Source organism: Pteropus vampyrus, unplaced genomic scaffold (assembly GCF_000151845.1).
Source record: "Pteropus vampyrus isolate Shadow unplaced genomic scaffold, Pvam_2.0 Scaffold273, whole genome shotgun sequence".
In the NCBI taxonomy this organism is placed as follows: Eukaryota; Metazoa; Chordata; class Mammalia; order Chiroptera; family Pteropodidae; genus Pteropus; species Pteropus vampyrus.
The window spans coordinates 1,030,582-1,053,041 of record NW_011889054.1 but is presented as its reverse complement, the minus strand read 5'-3'; the positions used below and the strand labels follow the sequence as shown (position 1 = coordinate 1,053,041).

Here is a 22,460-nt window from a genome sequence, read left to right as displayed (position 1 = left end):
TCATTTTTTTTGTATAAATGTGCAGAAATCAATGTCATTATCATATTTTCTTAAATGGGACAATGGAGAAACAGCAAAAAAGTAATAATAAAATTTTGGTCAAAAACAACAAATTATTTTTTGGAGATAGACATCTGTAAATCGAATTGCTCTAATCAACAGTTATTTATAATCCTAATGTTTTTAAATCACTAAAAATTCAGATCTCCTCTTTAAGAGCAGTTGTTGATCAAGAAAATTTAAAGCTGCACAGTTTTTCACACATACACACATGTACACACATGTACACACATGTACATGCCTCTCTGGTTCAATTAACCTTCTTAAGAATATGTCTTTCTCTCTGAAATAAACCATTATATTTTGATTAACTATATATATGTCATATATTACTCATGAAATATTATTTCTCCAAGGTAATCTTAATAATTTTAAATGCTAAGTGATTTAAAATTAGATTTAAAGATGGTAGGACTGGGGGATACAATATATTAACTGGTTTTTAGGAACTGGAAAATAAAAAGCTAAACACTCCATCTGAAAATTCCAAAATATTTTAAACATATGTGCTATTCTGTAGGCTATTTTAGCTTGTTTTAGTTAAAATAGTGAAATTTTAATGCAGAATACATAAACCTTTATGCATCTTTATTAGAGTGCTAAAAATAAATAATGCTTTTGGATTCCAGTTTGATAATCTCTCCATGTGGCCGAATTCATTCTTGTTTCCAGTCATTGGGCTTTGCCATGTTGCTATATTTAACAATGCTATACGAAAGTCATTTGACTTGGGTCAGAAGAATTCAAATTCTGATTTTGCTGATTAGCAGATATCGAATAGCACATGCCTGTGATTTGACCTTGGGCATGTTCTTTGACATTTTTGTCTCAGTTTCTATATCTATGAAATGCAAATGCAAATGTAATATATTTCCAACATTAGTTTAAAATATAAAAGGTGTTCGACACCTCCTATGTAATGCTGAGCCATTATTGTGGATCTATGAGTGAGCCCCTTAACTTATTTGAATCTGTTTTCTCGTAGCATGAAGACAGCATCCCCTTCACATGTTAAAGATTAAAGGAAGTAACACATATGAAAATGAACTGTAAACTATATTTTTTCTTGTTATTTTGATTGCATGCCAAGATTCATGCCTTGACATATCTTTGACAGTACTTTCTACTCTTAAGAAAGAAATAGAAATTGAGAAGGATTTTCAATCAAGCACTTAAAACGCTTTTTGTTAACCAAGTCTGAAAAATTACCAGCCATATTGTCTCTTAAATGATGTGTATTTTAAAACCAAGGCCCTGCTAGAAGATACACACACACACACACACACACACACACACACACACACACACACAGAGGGTTGCTTTGGGGTGGGGCAGGAGAGAGAGGGGAAATAGGAGAAGCCTTAGAGCTGAGTCAAAGAGTTCACAGAGGAAATAAGTGAGCCTATTGATAAGTGCTTTTAGGAAGTACATTAAACAGGACTGTTTCAATTACAAATGACAAAAGCCCAGCTCAAACTGGTTTCAGCAAAGGGATTTTTATTGGTTCACGTAACTAAAAACTCTAGGGGTAGATCATTTTTCAGCATGACTTAATCTATAGAGGATAGTTTCGCCAAGGAAAATCAAGAATCTGGGTAGCAGAAGATCAATGAATGGATCTTGGGGAGCCAAAATCAATATATGTCCACAACAATAAATATTTCAGGAATGGTTTAGAATGAGAAAGGTGAAAGTCACACTCTTATCAGTATATTTGTTGAATTAAGTCTTGAAGATGTATCAAGGTTCTGATGAGGACATAGATCTCACGATTATATTACTGGGTCAATTTTTATTTTACTAAGAGAGATATTCTCGAGATGATAAATACGAATTGCATAGTGCAAGACTGGACATCATTATGTTAGTTTCTTTTCTCACCCTCTTCTCTGCTCACTAGAAACAGATTTGCTCTAAATCAATACTACTTTTGGCTACAAGCATCAGGAAACAAACATGGCTAAAAATAATTGTGCCACAGCTCCCAAGAGTTTTCATCTCTTCAACTCAAGAGGCCAATTCAGTTCTGAGATGGAAATTTCTTTAGAAAGAAATCCTGATCAGTGCATTATGCCCAGGAGTGATCTATCCAATCAGCAATGGCCAGGGAGACAGGGCCACATAACTACGGAAATGACAAAGGTGCCCAACTCTAGGGCCAGTGAATGGAAAAAAGATGTATTCAGAGGAGTACACATCATTGTGAAAGAGGACACACCCAAACTGTCTGTGAGAGGATAGTTTTTTAAAAATAAGGAAAGACTCCTCAAATGAGGCCCTGGTCCAGTTTATATTTTGAAAGTATCAATGGCACTCAAAACAGTGACTGGCAAAGACACTATCAACATTTCTCCTCCATTTAGCTAAGGAGATCTTCAGCCTGTGAATTGGCCTGGGAGAGTTAGCAATCTGTCATACCCAGGAAGGCAGCCAATTCACTGGCCAAAGGCAGCAGAATGCTAAAGAGCCAGAGAAGCATGCGCTAGGAGAGAAAATCAGTCACATTCTATCCACGGGAGCTATAAATCCTCCATCTGGCTCTATACAATACCCTTTTACTGCAGTGACAATCTTATAAAATAGAAATAGGTGACAAGTTACCCATACTATAGAAACAAATAGAAAACAAAGCTAGTCACCTCCTTTCAAACTTCTAACTTTTTAAAAATAAAATTTGTTTTAGAATAGTTTTAGATTTACAGAAAAGTTGCAAAACAGCAGACTTCCCATGTACTCTGCACTCAGTTTCCCCAGTTATTAACATCTGCCATTAGAATGATGCATATGTCACAGCTAAGGAAGCAATATCAATACATTATTATTATTTACTGAAGTCCATATTATATTCAGATTTCCTTAGTTTTTACTTAATGTTCTTTTCCTGTCCCAGGATTCCACTAAGATTACCATATTACAAGTATTCTTTATGTTTCTTTGGGGTCCCCAAGACTGAGAGTTGTTTAGACTTTCCTTGTTTTCAATAACTTTGATAGTCTTGAGGAGGACCAGTCAAGTATTATGTAGAATGTCCCTCTCTTGGGTTTGTCTGATGTTTTCATCTTATTTAGAATGAGGTTAGGGTCTGGGGGAGGAACAGCATAGAGATAATGTGCCATTCCATTGCATCATATCAAGGGTATGTATTATCAACATGACATGACTGATGTTACGAAACTTACTTATATGGCTGAGTTAGAATTAGGTTTTTCCACTGTAAAGTTATTCTTTTTCCTTCTTTCCATACTATACTTTTTTGGAAAGAGATCATTATGCTCAGCTCATACTAAAGGAGTGGGGAATTATGTTCTCCTTCCAAATCAATTGGAATTCTTCTATGTAGGAGATTTGGTTATTCTCCCACATTTATTCATTCAAATATTTATTTATAATGGACTCATTTTACACTTTGATTATAATCCAGCCCTGCCTTATTTATTCTATTGCTCAAATTGTTCCAGCTTTGGCCACTGGCAGCTCCTATATTTGGCTCCTGTTTTCCCTTGTCTTTCTCCAATCATGTTGTTGTTGTTGTTAGAACTTTCTTACTTTCTGGCACTATAAGCTGCTCCAGACTTACCTGTACGTTCCCTGCCCCAGTCATTGAATCAGTCATTTCTCCAATGACGTCAGGTTCCTTTTATTGGTATTAGATACCAACATCCGGGCACCAGGTGTGCTTGCTGCTATTCCGTATTGTTATTTCTAGGCCTTTGCAGTGAACAGTGCTTGAAAATATATACGTGTATACTAACTTGTGTATGTATACAGATATACCTGTAATTATTTCTGGATTTATCCATCTGTATTTGTAGTAAGCTAAACATGAGTTTATAGTAATGTCTATAACTCTACTTCAGTACCATATGGTTTATTTTAGCCTTTCCCTCTGCTTATCTGTAATCTCTCCATCTAACACTGAGACACCTGACTCCCACCCTTCACTCTCCATTTACTTATTTCTCAATCCAAAGTTTGCTTTTCAAAATAGAGGATAAATAAATAAACTACTAACTCAGATGGAGATGATAAATATTGGCCCTACTGGACCTCACGAAAGTCTTTCCTGAAGAAGAAAATTTATTCATTTTCATATATCAAGGTAAAGAAAATCCCCCTGATGTAAAAACTCATCATAAGAATAGAAATAGTGGAGATTGGTGGAAACTAGTTCTATGCATACATTGGGCGACACTAGAACCCTTCCTTAACATCGTGGGTGGGGAAAAATGGTTCTTTCTTTGTGTATAAAGTGTCCCTAGAGAGGCTTTAACATTAGAAACCCTGATCCATCTTTGCCTCTGGCACTTGTGGAGAACCAGGGAAGTCTGGTATGATAAATAAGGCCTTACACTGGACCCACTGCACTTTCTGTTTCCACATTGACACTGTGGGGCAATGAAAAGATCCACTGGGGAACTGGCTAAATTTTCCTCTTTAATTTTGAGGCAATAGTAAGCAAGATTGAACCCTTAGACATACTAAGCACCACACCCTGGAGGAACCTTGGCCTTCTCATGAGAGACTCAAGGAGCAAAGACATGCATACAATAAACAGGAGCATTCCCTTCTCAGAGGGGTTGTAAAGTAAAAAAATCTAAGGTATTTTGCAGCATTCCAAATATAAAGAAGCAGGTAATGCCCTCTAGGATTGTACAATGTTTGGGGGAATATATATAAAATGAGAGTGCAAGTTTAGATATTCAGTGTCTCTTTCAGCTCTACACTTCTATAATTTTAAGATATGATGCATCTTCCCTTTGTATAATACTCGTTTAGCAGACTAGATATGCAATATAGAGTGCCAAATTTAACAAGTTGTTTCATGGCAATGTCAGCACTCCCTGTAGGGCAGAGATTTGAGTATCTACTAATCTGTAACATCAACTACCTGATTACAACATCAAACAGCAAGCTAGACGACTTGCCAACTTATATGAGAAAGTACCTGGCATTTCAAAATGCATAGCTCCAGGCAAGGACTGAATCCTGAGGACTGATATCTGATGGGAATAATTGCTCTCATGATAGTATGTAAGTCTAATGACCATATTTTTCTCTATGGACTAAATTAATATTTTAATCTCAGAGAGATGCATGAAAATAAAGTTAATATTAGTGTCACTCTCTGGCTTCTTGGCAAGACCCAGACAGCCAAGCCACAATAGTGACCACAACAATGAATTAATTATAATCCCATTCATATCCATAGTGGGACCTGAGCTTGTGTGTTTGCTCTACAGAAAAGACTGACTTTCTGATTTGACTAACTGATTCCACTCCAGGTTCTTTGAGGGACCTGGGGTCTTAGACTCAATTCCATGCTATGTGCCTGGGATCATCTCAAGTGCCCAGTTCTGTCCAGCTTCCTTACTTCAAAAGTTAACTCTAACTCTCATATATTTCCAGCTGATGAATATGTTTTTTTAAAACTAAAAAGCCTTGTAAGCCCATGTGTCGTTGAGTAGTAATGGTGCCAGGAGGCCCCTTTGGTTATATGCTATGCACCTGAGCAGATCTCTTGGGACTGAATTAGCCATCTCACTTTCGACACTGCTGCTTATAGTATTTGTCTCAATTGTCAGATAGAAGAGGCTTTTTCAGTCCCAGTCTCAGTTCTGAAGTCCTGTCTTGCCTCCGTGCTGTGAAAATTACACCTGCATGTGTATTCACAGAGAACAATAAATATATTTATAATATATTTATGTTAAATGAATACCATTGGCATCTTATTTTTCCTTTTCCCTAATGCTGTGTTATCATCAGAAATAACAGAACTCTTAAGGTTTATACATGTGAGTATTTTGCCCTGGTTTCTACTGAAACATTTATTAGAATCTTGAGAAATTAGATCCCCAAACTCTATAGGGATTATTTATTCAAGATAGTGAAATTATTAATCAAAATGTAAAAATGATGGGACTTGGGGCTCTCACTGAATCAGTAATCATATTACTGTTACATAATATGAAAATTATCTGCTTTGAAATTTCTAGGGTTGCTGTCAGACACCATAAATTACCATGGCATGCTAATCTCAGGGTAGCGTGAGTTTGTAATGTTGTCATATCAATTTTTTAAGTAAAATTAAGCAGACCTGGCATTGGCAGTGTAGATATAACTTTCTGATGCTGGTAAAAACAAAATTGCCTTCTTCATATTATGCCACGGTTTTGATACACTTGTCTAAAGATATTAATGAAACACTTCGAAACACTGATGAAGTGTTCAGATTCTTAGATGTTTACTGCATGAGTTTTGTTAGTTGTGTGTATTTTTTTTTCAGTCAATGTCTGGCACATTGCAATACTCAGACATGTGGTTATCTTTGTTGTATTGGCAAAATGAGTGACTGTACATTCAGCAATAGTATTTGAGAAAGTTTTATCAGTGAGCAATATTTTCAGTTAGTACATAAGGTTTTAAAATCACATAAGGATGGATTTAAACTTGCCGAATGCAAAGATTGAAACTTAAGTCACTGTAGCTTATTATATTAGTTTAGATACTAGCCTGCATGTGCTGTGCATATTCTGACTTAATTAAAATAAAAAATTGAACTGTATAAAAAAAGTGAGTAACCAAGGGATAATTATGGAAATGGAAATAAATATTTTAAAAGCAGAATTGTGACTGGAAACAGTGACCTTTATTTTGGTTAGTAAATATATTTTTTCAAGATAAATAATATTTTAATGTGATTTTTGTTTATTTTTATGAGACAATATTGGTACATTATTAGCTAAAATCCCTAGTTTTACGTTAGGATCCATTCTTTGTGTTATACATTTTATGGGTTCTAACAAATGTATAATGACATATATCCACCATTGCAGTATAATACAGAATAATTTTATTGACCCCCAAATCCCCTGTGCTTCAATATTCATCCCTCCCTCCCCTGAAAACCTAGAAACTACTAATCTATTTACTATCTCCATAGTTTTCTCTTTTCCAGAATGTTATAGAGTTGGAATCATGCAGTGGGTAGCCTTTTTAGACTGGCTTCCTTCACTTAATAATGTGCATTTAAATTTCCTCTATGTCTTTTTGTGATTTGATAGCTCATTTCTTTCTGTTGTCTGGATGTACCACAGTTTATTTATTCAAGTCTTGGTTGCTTCTAAATTTTGGAAATTATGAAGAAAGCTGCTATAAACATTCACGTGCGGGTTTTTGTGTGGTCATAAGTTTCTAACTCATCTAGACAAATACCAAGGAATGCAATTGCTGGATTGTATGATAAGAGTATGTTAAGTTTTGTAAGAAACTGCCAAATTGTCTTCCAAAGTGACTGTTTCATTTTGCATTCCTCCCAGCAATGAATGGCAAAAATGAATGAGAGTCCCTGTTGTTCCACATCCTTGCCAGCATTTGGTGGTATCAGTGTTTTGGATTTTAGCCATTTTAATAGGTAAGTGGTTGTATGTCCTTGTTTTAAATTTGCAATTCTCTCATGACATAAGATATAGAGCATATTTTCAGGTGCTTGTTTGCCATCTATCTATCTATCTATCTTCTTTGGTGAGGTGTCAGTTCAGATCTCTTGCTTATTTGTAAGTTAGGTAATCTGATTTCTTTTTTGTTTTAAGAATTTTCTCTCTGTTGTGAATATCAGTCTTTCATCATATATGTGTTTTGTAAATATTTTCTCCCCAAATGTATTTTATCTTTTCATTCTCTTAACAGCGTCTTTCTTGGAGATGTTAATAAGTTTAATGAAGTCCAACTTTTTCTTTCATGAATCATGCTTTTGGTGTCATATCTAAAAAGTCATCACCAAATGCAAGGACACCTAGATTTACTACTAAATGTATCCTTTTTATTGTGGTAAAATATACATAACATAAAAATTTACCATTTTAACCATTTGTAAGCGTATAGACTAATGGCCTTAAATATAATCACATTATTGTACATCTAATAAATGTATTTTAAATATAAATTTTTTAATTTCAAAAGTAAAATGGATTCATTTTGAAACTTTAAAAATACAGAAGAGTAGAAATTATACAGTAAAAATCACTCACAATCCTCTTTCGAAGATACAGCTATTGGTATTTTGGTATAAAACCTTCCAGACACACACACACACACACACACTCTCTCTCTCTCTCTCTCTCCCATATATATATATAATTAAAAAAACATAATTAGGATCATTCTGTTCACATTGTTTGATGACCTACTTTTTTTATTAACAATGTATTTTATTTCACATTACATTTTTTACTATCATTAGTTATTTTTGATATAGCATGGTTATTCGTGGTTACTTCATATTCCATCATGTGGATGTAGCATAATATATTTAGTCAATTCCTTAATATTTGACTCTTGGATTGATTTCTAGAAATGTCATTACTAAGTCAAAAAAACATACATGTTTTTCAGGCTTTTCTTTATTTATTTACTTAAAATTTTTTTTATTGTCACCAAATGGATGTTCAGAAAAGTGATGCCAATTTATAAGATAAGAGCATGCCCATTTTTTCATACTGTCACAATGCTTGACAATTAATTAAAAAGGAAAAATAAGTCTCCACCAAACAAAAATGCATCGGTACAAGATGGGAAAATGGGAGGAGCGGTTATATTCAGCAACCTGAAGATCAAAATTAAAATAGTTTCTTTCTAAAAGCATCAGAAATGGAAGAAATTTAAAGGCTCAACTGAGAATACAAAAAATTAGGACCATCTCCTTAAGGAAAGCCTTATTGCATTAGTCAGTTAAAAGTATTCAAGTTTGACTTTCTTGGCTTAACCCATATTTCTTAACCTGTATTTCAAAATCTCCGGTGTTTGAAGCTATATCTTTTTCTCCAAACTGCTGAGCCATTATGCACCAAGGCATGGGAAATGCTAGTTTCTGCCTTTCTAACCTGTTGAGGGTCCTAATTACAGCTACATTCTCAATGATTTGGGCATAAGGACATAAAGACACAGGGGACAATTTGGCAGCAGTCACTATGGGATACCTGCATCATTTTCAACCCCTGCATGAGTCTTCTTGATTGATGAGCAGGGTTATTCTTCTATTATGAATGATATTTATCACATGAAAATTGGATAAATCACAAAGTAAATTATAAATTATAAGACTTCCTACTTTTGGTCAAGTTAGTTGAATTGACTACCAACACATAGAAGACTGCCTCTGAGGGCATTATTTTTTTTTCTATTTCAAAGACTTCCAAAGATTTGCAAGAAATTAATCTTGAAAGTCTCCCTGGAGATACAGTATTTTAACATTTTAAATTTTCTATATATGTCAAATATTTATAATATATACATCCTCTTTTGCAAAGCGAGAATTTATAATGGTTCTTATAGTTAAACATTTTTTTATTTTTGCAGAGGGAATAAAACATTGTAAGGAATCTAAGTAAAGTTCTAGGGATCCTCATAATCACATATTGTTAGGATGTGCAAGCACTTGATATTTGGCATGTAGCTACCTAAATGATCCCATGCAGACAGGAACCGAACTACATGCTTATTCAGGTCACATACCTCACTAGAATCTGTACCAGAACTAATCATGATGTTGACAATGAAGCCCATTCTGATAACCCTAACCTTTTGCAAATCAATTAGGCAGCTTACTTGCTGAGTATACTGTTAATTAGCAAAAATGTATCCCATATTGGAGAATGTTTATAAGTCACACTTTTTGTTTACGCTGACATGACATTTGTATGGTGCTATATAGTAAAATAAATGATTTCCACAGAATTTACTTGATTATTCCCCACCCCCTACTTTAGATTTGATAAACTACATCTAAGTGAGAAATCTCTTCCTTTAGAAAAGCTTATTATGAAGAGAAAAACCACAAATTTCTTTCTTGGTGACTTAAATGTGAAATTAGCATTTTTCTGAAGCTTCATAAGATCCTCCCAAATCTGAACTATGTTTGAAATGAATATAAAGTGTGTGCTTCTTTTCTCCTGTCATTTTTCAGGTATAATTGCTGAAGGTCAGGAGCTACACCCTGCACAGTCCCAAAGGCAATAGATGTTCTAGAAGTACTTGGGGACTGTAAAGAGCCTGAGAAGGCCTTCCAAAAACTAAGATTCCATCATTTTGTCATCATCACCAGAACGAGATGCTGGGGTGGTGGTTTTCTTACCTTAAACAAATGTCCCCAAATATTCGTATCTGAGATTAACATGGCTCACAATGTCATTCAGCTGTTTGACATTTAAAACTATAAATCTGGATGCACACAGATGCTTTTCTTTTTTTCCCCTAGGACACTAAATCATGACAACGCTACTTAGGGGTATCAATTTGCCACCAACTATCTAAAAGTACAAATTTGAAGGATGGTTAAGGTGGCGACCCTAATAGCCTGGGCATTCTAGAATTCATCCTATTTGGTCATGAGCTCAAGGTGCAGCTGTCGTGGAGTTTCTCTAACTACACCGTCCCCCAGAATCAGTGCCCACCATGGCTCTGCTGCTCCTTCTTCATGCTGGTTGGAACAGGACTTCCGGTCTGCAGAAACTTAAGTACTACTGTAGGTTCCAGATAAAAGAGAACTTAGGACTCCAGGTAAGCTGTGGTTAAACATCAAGAATCTTTCCTCCCTTCATAGTGTCTCCTCTTTAGAACTTAGCCTGGTCATTATCTGGCAGCCACTGCCAGTACTCACCAAGGTTTCTGGTTCACCCCTCCTCCCAGACACATGGCCTCTTGAAGTTAGATGTATGACTTGCTCTGCACAAATTTCTTTTAAACCGTTTATATTTAGGGGTTGTTTGTTACTATAGTAAAATTTAGCCTAATTTAACTGACATAGCTTCCCCTAAATGGGATTTGTGCTCCAGATTATTTATGCATTTATTTGAACCCCAAGTCAGAACTTTTTCTCATTCCGTAAGTATGATCCCAGGCCAGGACCTACTTCCTTGCTTCCTCGTCTGACTCTTGCAACTTCCTGATCTTGCAGACCAAATCCCTGCCTCTGAACTCTAGCCTGGCTAAACTTATCAACAGATCTTCCATGTAATTCCTACCTACCTAATACCTCAGTAGCTCTCATTCTAGATTCCCCACAGTTTGGTCCTTCCATTTTCTAGAACTGTAGCCCTGTAGCCCTGAATGGCCACAGATCCTACTGGGCCTTGTGGTTGCCACATCTGATCAACATTTGTGCCTTTTCGATCAGTTCTAAGCCGGAACTGCTCCTCCATTGCACACTCAGTGTCCACCAGTGGTTATAGGCCTGGCTCTTGGCTCCCTCTGTTCTGTTTGCCCTGTACTACCAGGTAGCATTCCTTTCAGAGTAAACACCATGTGATCAGTAGTGGCCAGTTGGGAAGAATGAGACATGAAGACTAATAGATCATGGTAAGAATCGGGGAGTTTATTTAAGATGAAGAAACAGGATCATCTCTTTTCTATGTTTTGGTAACTTTTTAGTTTTGAAATATGTCTGTGAAAATAGTCTCTAAGATGATTTGAATTCTCTGTCCCAGTTATTACAGTTCTGCCTGGAATGGCAATTCAGGGATGCTCAAGAAGATTTCAGCAAAGATGTTTGTGATAAAGCTATTTATAATAGCAAGGAGAAAAAGTCAACTCTTAAATATGCACCAATGGGAGAAAGGTGAACATAAGTTATTAAATGTTCATATGATAAAATAACATCACGTTGTAAAATATGTAAGGATAAGAAAAAACATAATAGATTACTAAATAAAAAGAGCAGACATTCAAAATGGGATGTGCTACCTAATAATCCTGTGCTTTAAACATTCATATTTTTATTTGCATAAAAAAATAGACAAATGGTACATAGCAAAATATTTCCCATGCTGAACTGCAGAGTAATTTTATTTTCCTCCTTTATACTTTTCATATTTCCCAAATTTTCTGTAAGCCTGTGTTATTTTCCAATCACAAAATAATGTTATGAAATATAAAAAGCTACATGGTTTCTACTGTTATCCTGAGATCTAGAAATGGGGATTCCATGTGTGTCCTTCACAATCATGTATCCTCAGGTTTCATTAACATATTTCTCTTCCTTCCTTCCTGCTTTCCTTCTTTTTTTCTCTCCCTATCATGCATGCTCATCTTTCTCCATTTTTCACAACCAAAAGAATAATTAATGAAATTACTAACTACTAACAAAATTCAGAACACAATATGTGGGGTTCTAGAAATGTTATTTATGGGGATGCATATTAATACTTATATATTAATATATTAATATTTATGGGGAAGCAATTTTAATGATTTAAAATTTTCATGGTTATTTTTTTAAAACACTCACTTGTGTGTAAAGCTTTGCAATAATATGGCCTTGTGGGTTTTTCTTTAGGCCCAGAAAGGTGTTGAGGAATGCAAAAAAAAATTACAAATGATTAACTTTGAAGAAATCTACAGTTTTTGGGAACTGCTTTTAACTAAATCCAGAACTAGAAATCACTAAACTGATCCTGTTTTGGAAGAAAAGAATTGTCAAGCACAAGCTGCTTTTGCTCCCTTCTTCCAAAGAGCACATGGGACCATTAGCGCCCAGCACAGGAATGGCCTATCTCCAGCTCTGAGGACCAAGCCAGGACTTCCGGTTGAGCCAGACTTTCTGGCAGTCAGCATCAGGTCACTCTGTGCTGAATCTCCCTTTGAGGTCATGCACCAGATTTGGTCCCTGCCCCTGAGTTCTGTTCTGCTAACCTCCCTCGAACCTAATTCCCCAGCCCTGGGCTTGTCGCAGGAACTAGACCTGGGTTCCAACCTTTTTGCCTGTGGTCAGCTTTTCTGATCTTGACTTAAGTCATTCCAATCACAGACTCCTTCCTCTTTTTGTGTCCTGCCTTGCTACAAAATGGGAGTTGGATGAATACATGAATGAGTAAAAATGATGAAATGAATGAATGAAGTTTTTTGAACCGTGAGCTCATGTAGCTGTAATGCTTGAACACTGTGTAATACTAAACTGCCTTGGACAGGACTTACAGGAGGATCTGTCTTGTCAGACCTCAGTGGCCAAACTAGCATGACCCTCCCCACTTGCTGCCCAAACCTCTCTTATTATGCTAATACCATGCCTGCCAACTCCAGTCCTAAGACCTGTCAATAATGGTGCCTATGGTTACCTCAAATAGTTTAAGGTTAAGCCATTCAGTGACATAACAGCAGCCTTTGCAAGACATGTCTACTAAATTGACAAATGTGGTCTGAGAATAAATAAAATTCAAATAATTTGAATATGACGTATTGAGGACACGTGAATTATTTTCGTGCTATTTTACCAATATTCTGCCTTTCGTAAAGTCAGAGCACCAAAGCCAACATGGATCAACTTGCCATTGAAGTATTCTTCATGGAGAGGAAAAGAGAAATGGTTCAGAAATCCTCAGATAAACTTTCTTTTTCTAGTCTTGCCTTGAAGAAGTTTAGGATCTGCAGTCCTGGAATTGCAGTTAGTGGAATTGGCAGCCCTGCGCCCTTCCCTGTGGAAAGATATACACTGGAATAAATACCTTTGGCACAATGACATAGCTTAGGTGGCATTTCAGAGCCAACAACAGGCACCTGAGCAATCTGCCATCTCATTGACATTCCACCACATGCCTCAAAATTCTCCAGGCAGGCCCGACTAAAATTCTTACAAGGCATGTACTTCAGGTAAGTTCTAACTATAATTGAGGTGCATTTGAGTGATTCCAAACCTTCAGATATTAATCACTTGGCAGGACATAGAGTCCAAGAGAAATGGTGTGTGATAACTTTAAAAAGATTTAAGCAGTGAATGGTCTGAAAGGGTTTTCCGTGAAATTGCTTTACCCTTACTTAACTGGCTCTTAGCTTTTAAAATCAATTGACATGTACTGCATTTGGAGATTTTTCCCTACAAGTACAATAGCAAAAATACGCATGTGGCCTATGGCTAGATAAGGTAGATAATAAATAGGACTTCCTATCTTCCTGGGGAGCAATTTTATATTTTCCCTGAGTAATTGCTAACGTCTTTCCCCTGATCCCTGCAAAATGTCACTGTTGAGATCTAATCCTCATGCAGCTGAACAAACTGATCCTTTCCTTAGCTCCCTGTGAATGAAAGGGAAGGCTTAGCCAGTAGGGTTTTTATTTGCTTTGGGCAAGCTATACCCCTAGATGCAGAGTTAAAAAGGTGTTTCAAATCTTCGGAATGAAGTTTTAGAAATATAGGACAAACTCAAAATGTAGCCAAACTATGGGTCTTGTGGATTTGTGCTAAAAGAAAGCCTGGAATATTTTAGATGTATTACCAAGTAGACTTTTCACTGAGTTATGGGCTTTATATTTCATTTAAACTCTAAAATAAGATGACTTTACATTTTTAAAAATTAGCTTTATCTACATGGCTTATTATACAGTTAAAAGTGTTTATAAATGATTCGTAGACAGATGCATAGGTTTATTTAAAAGTCTGAAATTATTAAAGCTTCAGAGTAGTTCATAATGAAGAAAGATTACAGTTAGAAGAAAATCACAAATATTTTGACACCAAACCATTTCCATAATTTTTAAATCAGTACTTGTAGTTTAACAAAGATGAGAGGAATGAGACTTTTCATACATTGCTAGTAAAAATATAAATTGCTACCAACTTTCTAGAGAACAATTTAGCACTATATATCAAAAGCCTTAAAAAGCATGTGTGCTTTGGACTAAATTTGAATTTATTCTAGGGACATGGAGATACCAACAAAAAATTTGTATAGAAGGATTGTTCATTGCAGCACCATTCACAATGATAAAGAATTGGAAACAATATTAAAATCCAGCAGTTCAGTATTATTTGAACATATTATAAATTCATACAATGGAACACTAAGCAGCCACTAAAATAATTTTCGAAGCACATTCAGTGAATTAAAAAGAATTATGGGAGGAACAAATAAATAAATACATAAATATTTATTTTAAAAGTAGTACTACACTGGAAACAAATACCCGTCCATAATGGACTGGTTGAGAAACTGGGGAATCTACAATGGAAAACTACATGGTGTCAAAAAAGTGCATGATACGGACTGATCTCTGAGAAATATCATGAGTAGGAAAAGCAAATTACAGAATAGGTTGTATAGTAGGCAATCACTTTTGTAACTAAAAGACTTATGTATATGTTTATATATATGTAAATGCATAGCTATTTCTGGAAGTCTGCCAAAAAACTAGTAGCACTGCTTGCCTCTGGGGAAATGAGAGGTGGGTTGACAGTGGAAGGGAGACTTCTGTAAAATTTTGTTCTACTTGAGTGTTTTTCCATATGCTTGTGTAACTTAAAAATAAATAAATACCAGTATGTACAATATGATTGTAACTGTAAATAATCTCATGTCTATCCATCTGAATAGAAAAGCCTCAAAGCCTAACAAATATTATAAACAAGGGTTATCTTTGGGTTTTAGGATTATGGGTAATACTCATTTTTGTCTACTTATTTTCCTGTATTTTCTGAGGCTCCTCCCTCCTCCTACCGGACAATCAATATTGATCTAAAAATTTAAGAAAATAATGAGGGGAAAAGGGAAATGAAAAATATCAAAAGGTCTAAAGGGACAGTAGGCAAGGGACAGGACCAGCTGGGTTTCAGTGATCCCTGAGCCTAGTGCTGGCCCTGTGTTAGGCGGGACTGGCCTTACTTCCCAGCCGGAGTAGGTAATTATGGCTGCATTGTGCACCTGCTAGCTGAGGTCTGCACATATGTAATTCATTTTATTACTATAGTTCAATTGTTCTCATCTTGCCTGCACATTGAAATACCTGGGGGGTATAAAAAAAAATACTAAAAATATGCTAAGCTCCACCCCAGACCAATTACATCCAAATATTTGGGTTGCGAATCTAGCATCTAGTATTATTTAAAGTCTCCCCAGGTGATTCTAATGTGTAGCCAAGGATCAGACCACATTTTAACCCATGGCTTTGATCTTGTTGAAAATACAAATATTCCTGCAACGGTGCTGTGATTTATTATCAGTAGGTTATGGGCTGCCTAAGAATAGGTCAAAAATGAAAGGGAGCACTGACCCTTTTTCAAAAAGATAACAAGTTCTGAGACTAGAAAAGGTGGAGACCAAATATAACGTCCCCCAGGAATCTTTCAGTTTAAAGGCAGTGGGGATCAGGAGTAGAAAATTGTGAGAAAACCCAAGTTCAAGTTCTGCTTTTGCCACTTCCTGGCTGTAGAACCTGGATCAATTTTTAGGTAATGACTCCTGCCAGAAAATGTGCCAATTAGATCAGCTCAGAGGTTTCAAAAATGGCCCGAAGGAAGAGGAAAGAGGAGGAAGTGTGGGGATTCAATGTCACCCCTCCCTAATTGTTACACCTGTACCTTCGCCCTTTTATAGACTGGCTTTTGAGTACACTTTAAGAAATGATTCCTGGATTTAAAAGAAATTCAGGGATCACATGGCTTCCTAGGTCTCTTTATTCCATAGTCTTTGCTTTTTAATGTAAGCCAAATAATGAGCTGAAAATATGTAACATTTACTGCATTTTTCTTATGATTTTGGTGGTTTGATTTTCCTGATACCATGCGTTTTTGGAGTGGCTGTGGAAGCTTCAGCTGCTTCTGTTTGAACAGTCAATGGCTCTTCAAACCAGTTCTTTGTTTCGGTTCCACAGGCAGAAATCATGTATGTTCTTAAATTGTAAAAAACGGATAATCCTCTACAGCATGATACTTCTTCAGAGTGATAAATCCTCCACTTGTATGGCAATTCATGTTTAACTTCTATACCTAGGTCAGGAAAAGGTGAAGCAAGTGAGACATTTGCCTTAGGTGCAAAATTTAAGAGAGTGCCAAAAATCTCAGTAATCAAGATAAATCATATTTTAAGTCAAATTTTAAAAAAATTAATGGAAAAATCCATGAAGAACAAATTAACAAAATTTTAAATAAAAGGAGAACCACTGATAGTTCTGTGCAGAGCATATTGGAGCCTAAGGCAAAAAAAAAAAAAAAAAAGAAAGGAAGAAATAGTGCCTCACTCAACTCATCCTATTCCAGGCCCCATTCCATATGGTCCAAAGTACTCCAAATCTAGTTCTTAAGAATTTGTATAAGGATGAAAAGGTGGAAGTGTATTGACAAATTTAAAAGGGACCTTTAGAAATTTCTGTGGCTTAGATTTTCATAGGCCTAAGAGATTGGAAAGGAAAGAAAAATAAATAAAATGAGAGAAACTATTATATCTAATTTTGTGGTCAGGAAGAGATATTTTATATTCTTCTTTAAAACTGAAAAGCTACTGGCTTTCTTATGTCCTGATAAAATTCGGAATGGCAGATTAAAAATGTACAAGGATAATAATTAATTGAAAGGTTACTATTAAGACCATTTCAATCATTAAGAAGGCAGCACAACAGACACTTTACTTATATATTTTTTATCAACATGTGCTGTGTATCATTAATTTATCACACACTGAGCAATTAACTTTGACTACATATTGTGTCATGATCTCCAAAATATAACATGCACATTACTTGAAATGAATTTGTGTTAGGAATATCAGCTTTCCTATAAAGTTGATTTAGGTGGATTTAACAGGTGTTTCCATCTGGGTTTTGAACAAAAATGTTGCATCCCAGCTTTCTTGATAGCCTAGTGATGGCTAATTTTCCTTAGTGAACTCATTTGAGGCAAGATTTTGAAGCACAGGGCCAAGGAATGTTTTAGAAAGGTAGCCAACTTTGGTGGGTACCATCTGGCTAAGGAAAGAAAGAAAAGAGGCAGACTGCCATGTGGCCAATATGTGGCCTCTTTAATTGGAGGATCTCTTTTTCATTCATTCCACACATGTTTTTTAAGCATCTACTCCATCCCAGACACTATTCTAGGTGCTAGATTTAGGAGTAAACAAAACAGACAAAAATCCCTTTCCTTATTGAGCTTTACATGAAACATCATCAGAGGAAGATAAGTATAATAAGATAAATGATTATTTGATTTAGAAACATGGGAACAAGGACTGGGAAAGAAATCAATTGCCTTAACTACCTTAACTGATTAATTCCCAAATCCACTCCCCATTCTGCTGCCTTAGATGGTCCACCTGGAATGCTCACAGGTACAGAGTGTTGTTAAATGGGGAGTATAAATTGGTCCAGGTTTTACAGCAATGGGGAATAAATCAGATGGGGAGAATGGTTGTCATCTGGGAATATAGGCCTGAGATTCCCAGGTCTTGACCAGGAACTGAAACCCTGATTTCTGTATGAATCTCTTGATGTTCAAGTTTTGATAGCTAATTCAAAATTTTCAGTAGCACCGTTAAGGCAAAAGCAATACTTCTTCAGGTCAAATACCATCCTTGGTCTTAGGTGGAAGTCCAGCAAAGGTGGAGAGTCTTAGGAGACAGGTAACTCCACCTTGCAGTAACACTCCAGGGCAGGAAGGAAACTTATACTGGTTAGTTATCCTTGATCCTTTAGATGCCAGAAGGATTTGGATCACAATGTGGGGTGACCTGATACCTCACTGTCTGATTTTAGCATTCATTCATTCATTCATTCATTCATTCATTCATCAAACATTAGTAAATGGCTTTGGTGGTTGAAACCCGGGTCTACTTTGCTTAAAAATCATTCCCATCTGATAAGCCACTTAGGGCCTTTCAGTCTAGTGGGACTCGGATGGCTTTTACACTGTGAGTACAATGCTTCCTGTGATAATGCTGACCTTAGATAAATACAAAATACGTGCATTTGATTAGTCAGAGGATCACTCGGAAACATTTCTGAGGGTAATAATGGAAAGACGTCATTGAGGTACTCTGCCTCATCTAGAATATCAGTTTGGTGGCTTTGCAATGTGGGTATTTTCTCTTTCAGAAGAAGGTGTTCTGTTTCACACCTGGTTTTTCATCTTCCACATGTTGACGGTAAAACCCTTTCTTTCAACTAAGAATCATAATCTTTCTGCTGTTATAAAAACTTTCCTCTAGGTGGCGCCATTTGCAGCTCTCTAAGTCTCTCCGGGCCTGCTTGCCTGCCTTCCATACCAGCAAGGCCACTTTACTCCTTGGTCAGACAGCTGTGCCAGCAAGCTGTGCACAGAGGAGCTCTTTCCCAGCTGTTGTAGGACCTGCAATGCTTCAGGCTGACTTATAATTGGTCTTTCAGGTGACCATCGTGTGCCTATCCATACATCTTTGGGTTGCTTTGAATGCTGGCCAGGATAACTGCTTTTTTTTTTTTTTTTTCAATTCCTAGCAATCCATTCTCTTTACTGTAGATTAGCAGTGAGTGTTTCTCATTTTGCATTGTTGTTTATTCTTTTATGCATGTGGACTGTCTGCTCAAATAGATTATTAAGCCTTTAAGGGCTTTGTGTGCCTCAGGCGTCTGGCCCGGCGCATTGCCTGGCACAGGCAGTTTGTGAGTGTGTCTGCTGTGGATGGAGGTTCAGGTATCCTTTTCTTTGTTCATCACTTACTGAGTATCTGTTCTAGGATAGGCACTCTTTTGGGTGCCCAGAAAACAGTTATAAAAGACAAAGTCTGTGCTCTCAAGCAGCTCCTAATCAATAGAGAGAGAGGCAGAGATAGACAGAGACAAAGAGAAATAGACAATTACAGTAATGTGCATGCTGTGAAGCAGCAATGCCAAGTGACTCTGAGAAAAGGAGAGCGGGCTTTTCCTTCCCCAGGAGCTCCTTTATGGCAGTGCAACCTTTTTCACTCTTTGACTCTAGGATTACTTCTAGAGACTAAACGATGACTTGGGCTGTTCCCCCCCCCACCCCACCCCCAGTACCTAAAGGACAGGGTGGTTATGATCAAGGGGTAGGAATCCATCTCAAGATACCATAGAAGAGGTGACAGTCTTCCCATTTTCCTCTGGCATTCAGTGTTCAAAGTCCTAGGATTTTGTGGTTTGCTTTTCAGCTATCAAGTAATTGCCCTGGAATTCTCAAAATGGTTTATCATCTGTCTGTCTGGAGTGATTTGGAATGCCGATTTACTACTTTAGTGGTACAGATATATTTATTGAAAACCTATTCATTCTTTAAGGTGTACCCAAATGTCCCATTTCCTGTGACATCTTCTCCAGAAGAGAATGAATTGTTCCTTTCTTTTTATACCTTTATATTGTTACTTCTATCCTGACTTTAATACAAATTGATTTCACATTTTTTATTATAGCTGTTCAGAACCACATGCCTTAAGACTATATACTTACTGAGGGCAAGGACCATATAATATTTGTCTTAATATCACTTCCTGCACTTTCGCCTTATTTACACATAATAGGCAGTGGATAAGTAATTGTTTGATTTAATGAAGTGGGACTTTGTAATACGATCCACGTTTAGTTGCGTATTTTAGAGTATTTGCTTAGAATATTTGCTTCTAGAACATGGTCAACAACTTCAGTAGTTTCTACATGGATTTTTGTTTGCTTAACTTAGGTTGTATGAATATTTGCTTGGCAAATGCTTTCCAGATATATATATGCAAAGCTGTCTGGATAGCAATGGGCCCACACTTGGACTTTTGTGTCCTTCTTGACATCCGTATATATAGCTTTATCACTATAAAGTGTTGATTTTCCTTGCTTCCTGATTTCTTCTCAATACTTGAAGGCACATCCTCTTATTGGTTTGTCTTATCCACTCAAGTATCTACTAAGTGCCAAGGAGTGTCCCTAATGTTGGGGATACAAAACAGACTTTGTATCTATAGTGTATTGAAACAGTTTAATTCCTTCCATCAAAAAAATAGGTCCATTCAGTCAAAATGGATTACCTGGTAATTTGATGGCACAGTCTTAGAGACATTTTCAAAAATCTCAGAGATCCTTGACTAGGAAACCCAGACACTAGAAACTTCCTGTCATCTGGTTTTCTGGCGTTTTGTATCTCTCTGGAACCTATATATATATATGTGTATATATGTGTATATATATATTTTTAGCCTCTATATATATGTGTATATATATACATATATATATATTAGAAGATGTAAACTTATAATTAACTTTTCGCCCTGAAGCCATTTAAAATTTCTGCATATTGAATTTAAATCTTTAATTTCATTAGTCACTTAATTTAAAATTTTAATTTCATAGCAAGTCTAGTGGCTTTCTGTAGACATTCACATAAAGGGGGTGAAGTTTGTCCTTTCTGCTCTCCTGGCCAAGGTGAAATTTAATCATTTTCTAGGCCAAATATCCTTTAAAAAGGGAGTCTCAAATATAGATCTTATGTCTGATGACTTGTTGGATCTAGTCCTGAGAGAGGTGGAGATAATGGCAAATGAAAGAAAGTAGTCGCACCTCTGTCATCTAAGAACCCTACGTGCATTCTTGACCTGTAGCAATAGTACCGTCATGACCTTACTTTACACTCTGCATCAGCAGGTTGCATAAGACACATCTCAGAGAAAACAAAATGTGAAAAAGGGCTTCCTTTCGTAAAATACAATTTACTTTTAAGACTTCAGGTTCCATTGAGGTAGGAAGCAATATGAGTTTCACCTCTTGTAGCTATTAAACCCATAAAACCTGAATGAGCACGGTTTTGTTTTGTTTTGTTTGGCCATTATCAGTCCTATAGCACAACAAAATATGTAAACATGTTTAAGTACAAAGCCCCAGTGGAGTGGAAAAGCAAAATAATAGAAAAAATTTGTTGGGGCGATCTTGGTTTTCCCATTTTTCTATTTTTTTCTTTCTTTTTCTTTTCTTCCACATTATTTTGCATTTTCCCAGCAGTCATCCGTAATTCAGTCTCGGTATAGAAGAACAAATTCGATTACTTGGCAGTTAAACGTCGTGTGCCTTCTCAAAAATGAGAGCTTCTGAAAAACAAAAACAACGTCAATGGAATGAAAAGTTGGAAGCTATCAGGAAGCGCTTGCAAACTTGGGCATCTTCATTTTTCTGCTCAAGATTTAGATTTATATGTCCAGCAACTTTGCAGACAGTTTCGCTTATTAATTCCTGCACCTCCCCCCGCATCCCCGCCCAAGGGAACCAGTGACAATTGTTTCTCCTTTCTAGTCGCACTCCACGACTGTATCTGATTTTCTACTACTGAACTGAGATCACAGGTGACGAGAGATACTTTCTAATCAAATGGCGTTTTAGAAATAGGAACGCGAAAGAATACAGAAGTGGCTGCAGAGCAGCCCCGCGAGGGGATCGGTGCTGCCCGGGAGCCGCGAGAGAGAGCGCCGCGGCCGCCTGCGGGGCGCTGGGCAGGGTGTGCGCGGGGGCAGCCGGTGCAGGGACTCGCGGGGCCGAATCCCGCGGCTTCCCGGAGGGCCGAGGCCGCGTACCGGGCCCGGTGGGCTGAAAGGCAGGCAGAGGCCGCCATATTCCTGCTTTACCACGCCCGGGCGGCCGGCAGCGGCAGGTTGGCGGCGGCCCCGGCTGCACCACGGGGA

The 22,460-nt window shown here is 36.9% G+C and overlaps 1 long non-coding RNA gene across 2 annotated transcripts in view; it reads left to right on the top strand.

Moving 5' to 3' along the window:
* The window catches only part of LOC105302454, a 109,892-nt gene extending 96,609 nt beyond the window's left edge, over positions 1–13,283 (top strand). The window contains exons 5-7 of one of the 2 annotated variants that reach the window (XR_002776313.1): positions 7,377–7,471; positions 10,313–10,614; positions 12,389–13,283. This is a non-coding gene — a long non-coding RNA (uncharacterized LOC105302454). Of the gene's footprint in view, positions 1–7,376; positions 7,472–7,746; positions 7,929–10,312; positions 10,615–12,388 lie in introns of those variants that run through there. The other variant, XR_002776314.1, reaches the window with a different exon arrangement.
* Positions 13,284–22,460: the final 9,177 nt, after the last annotated feature.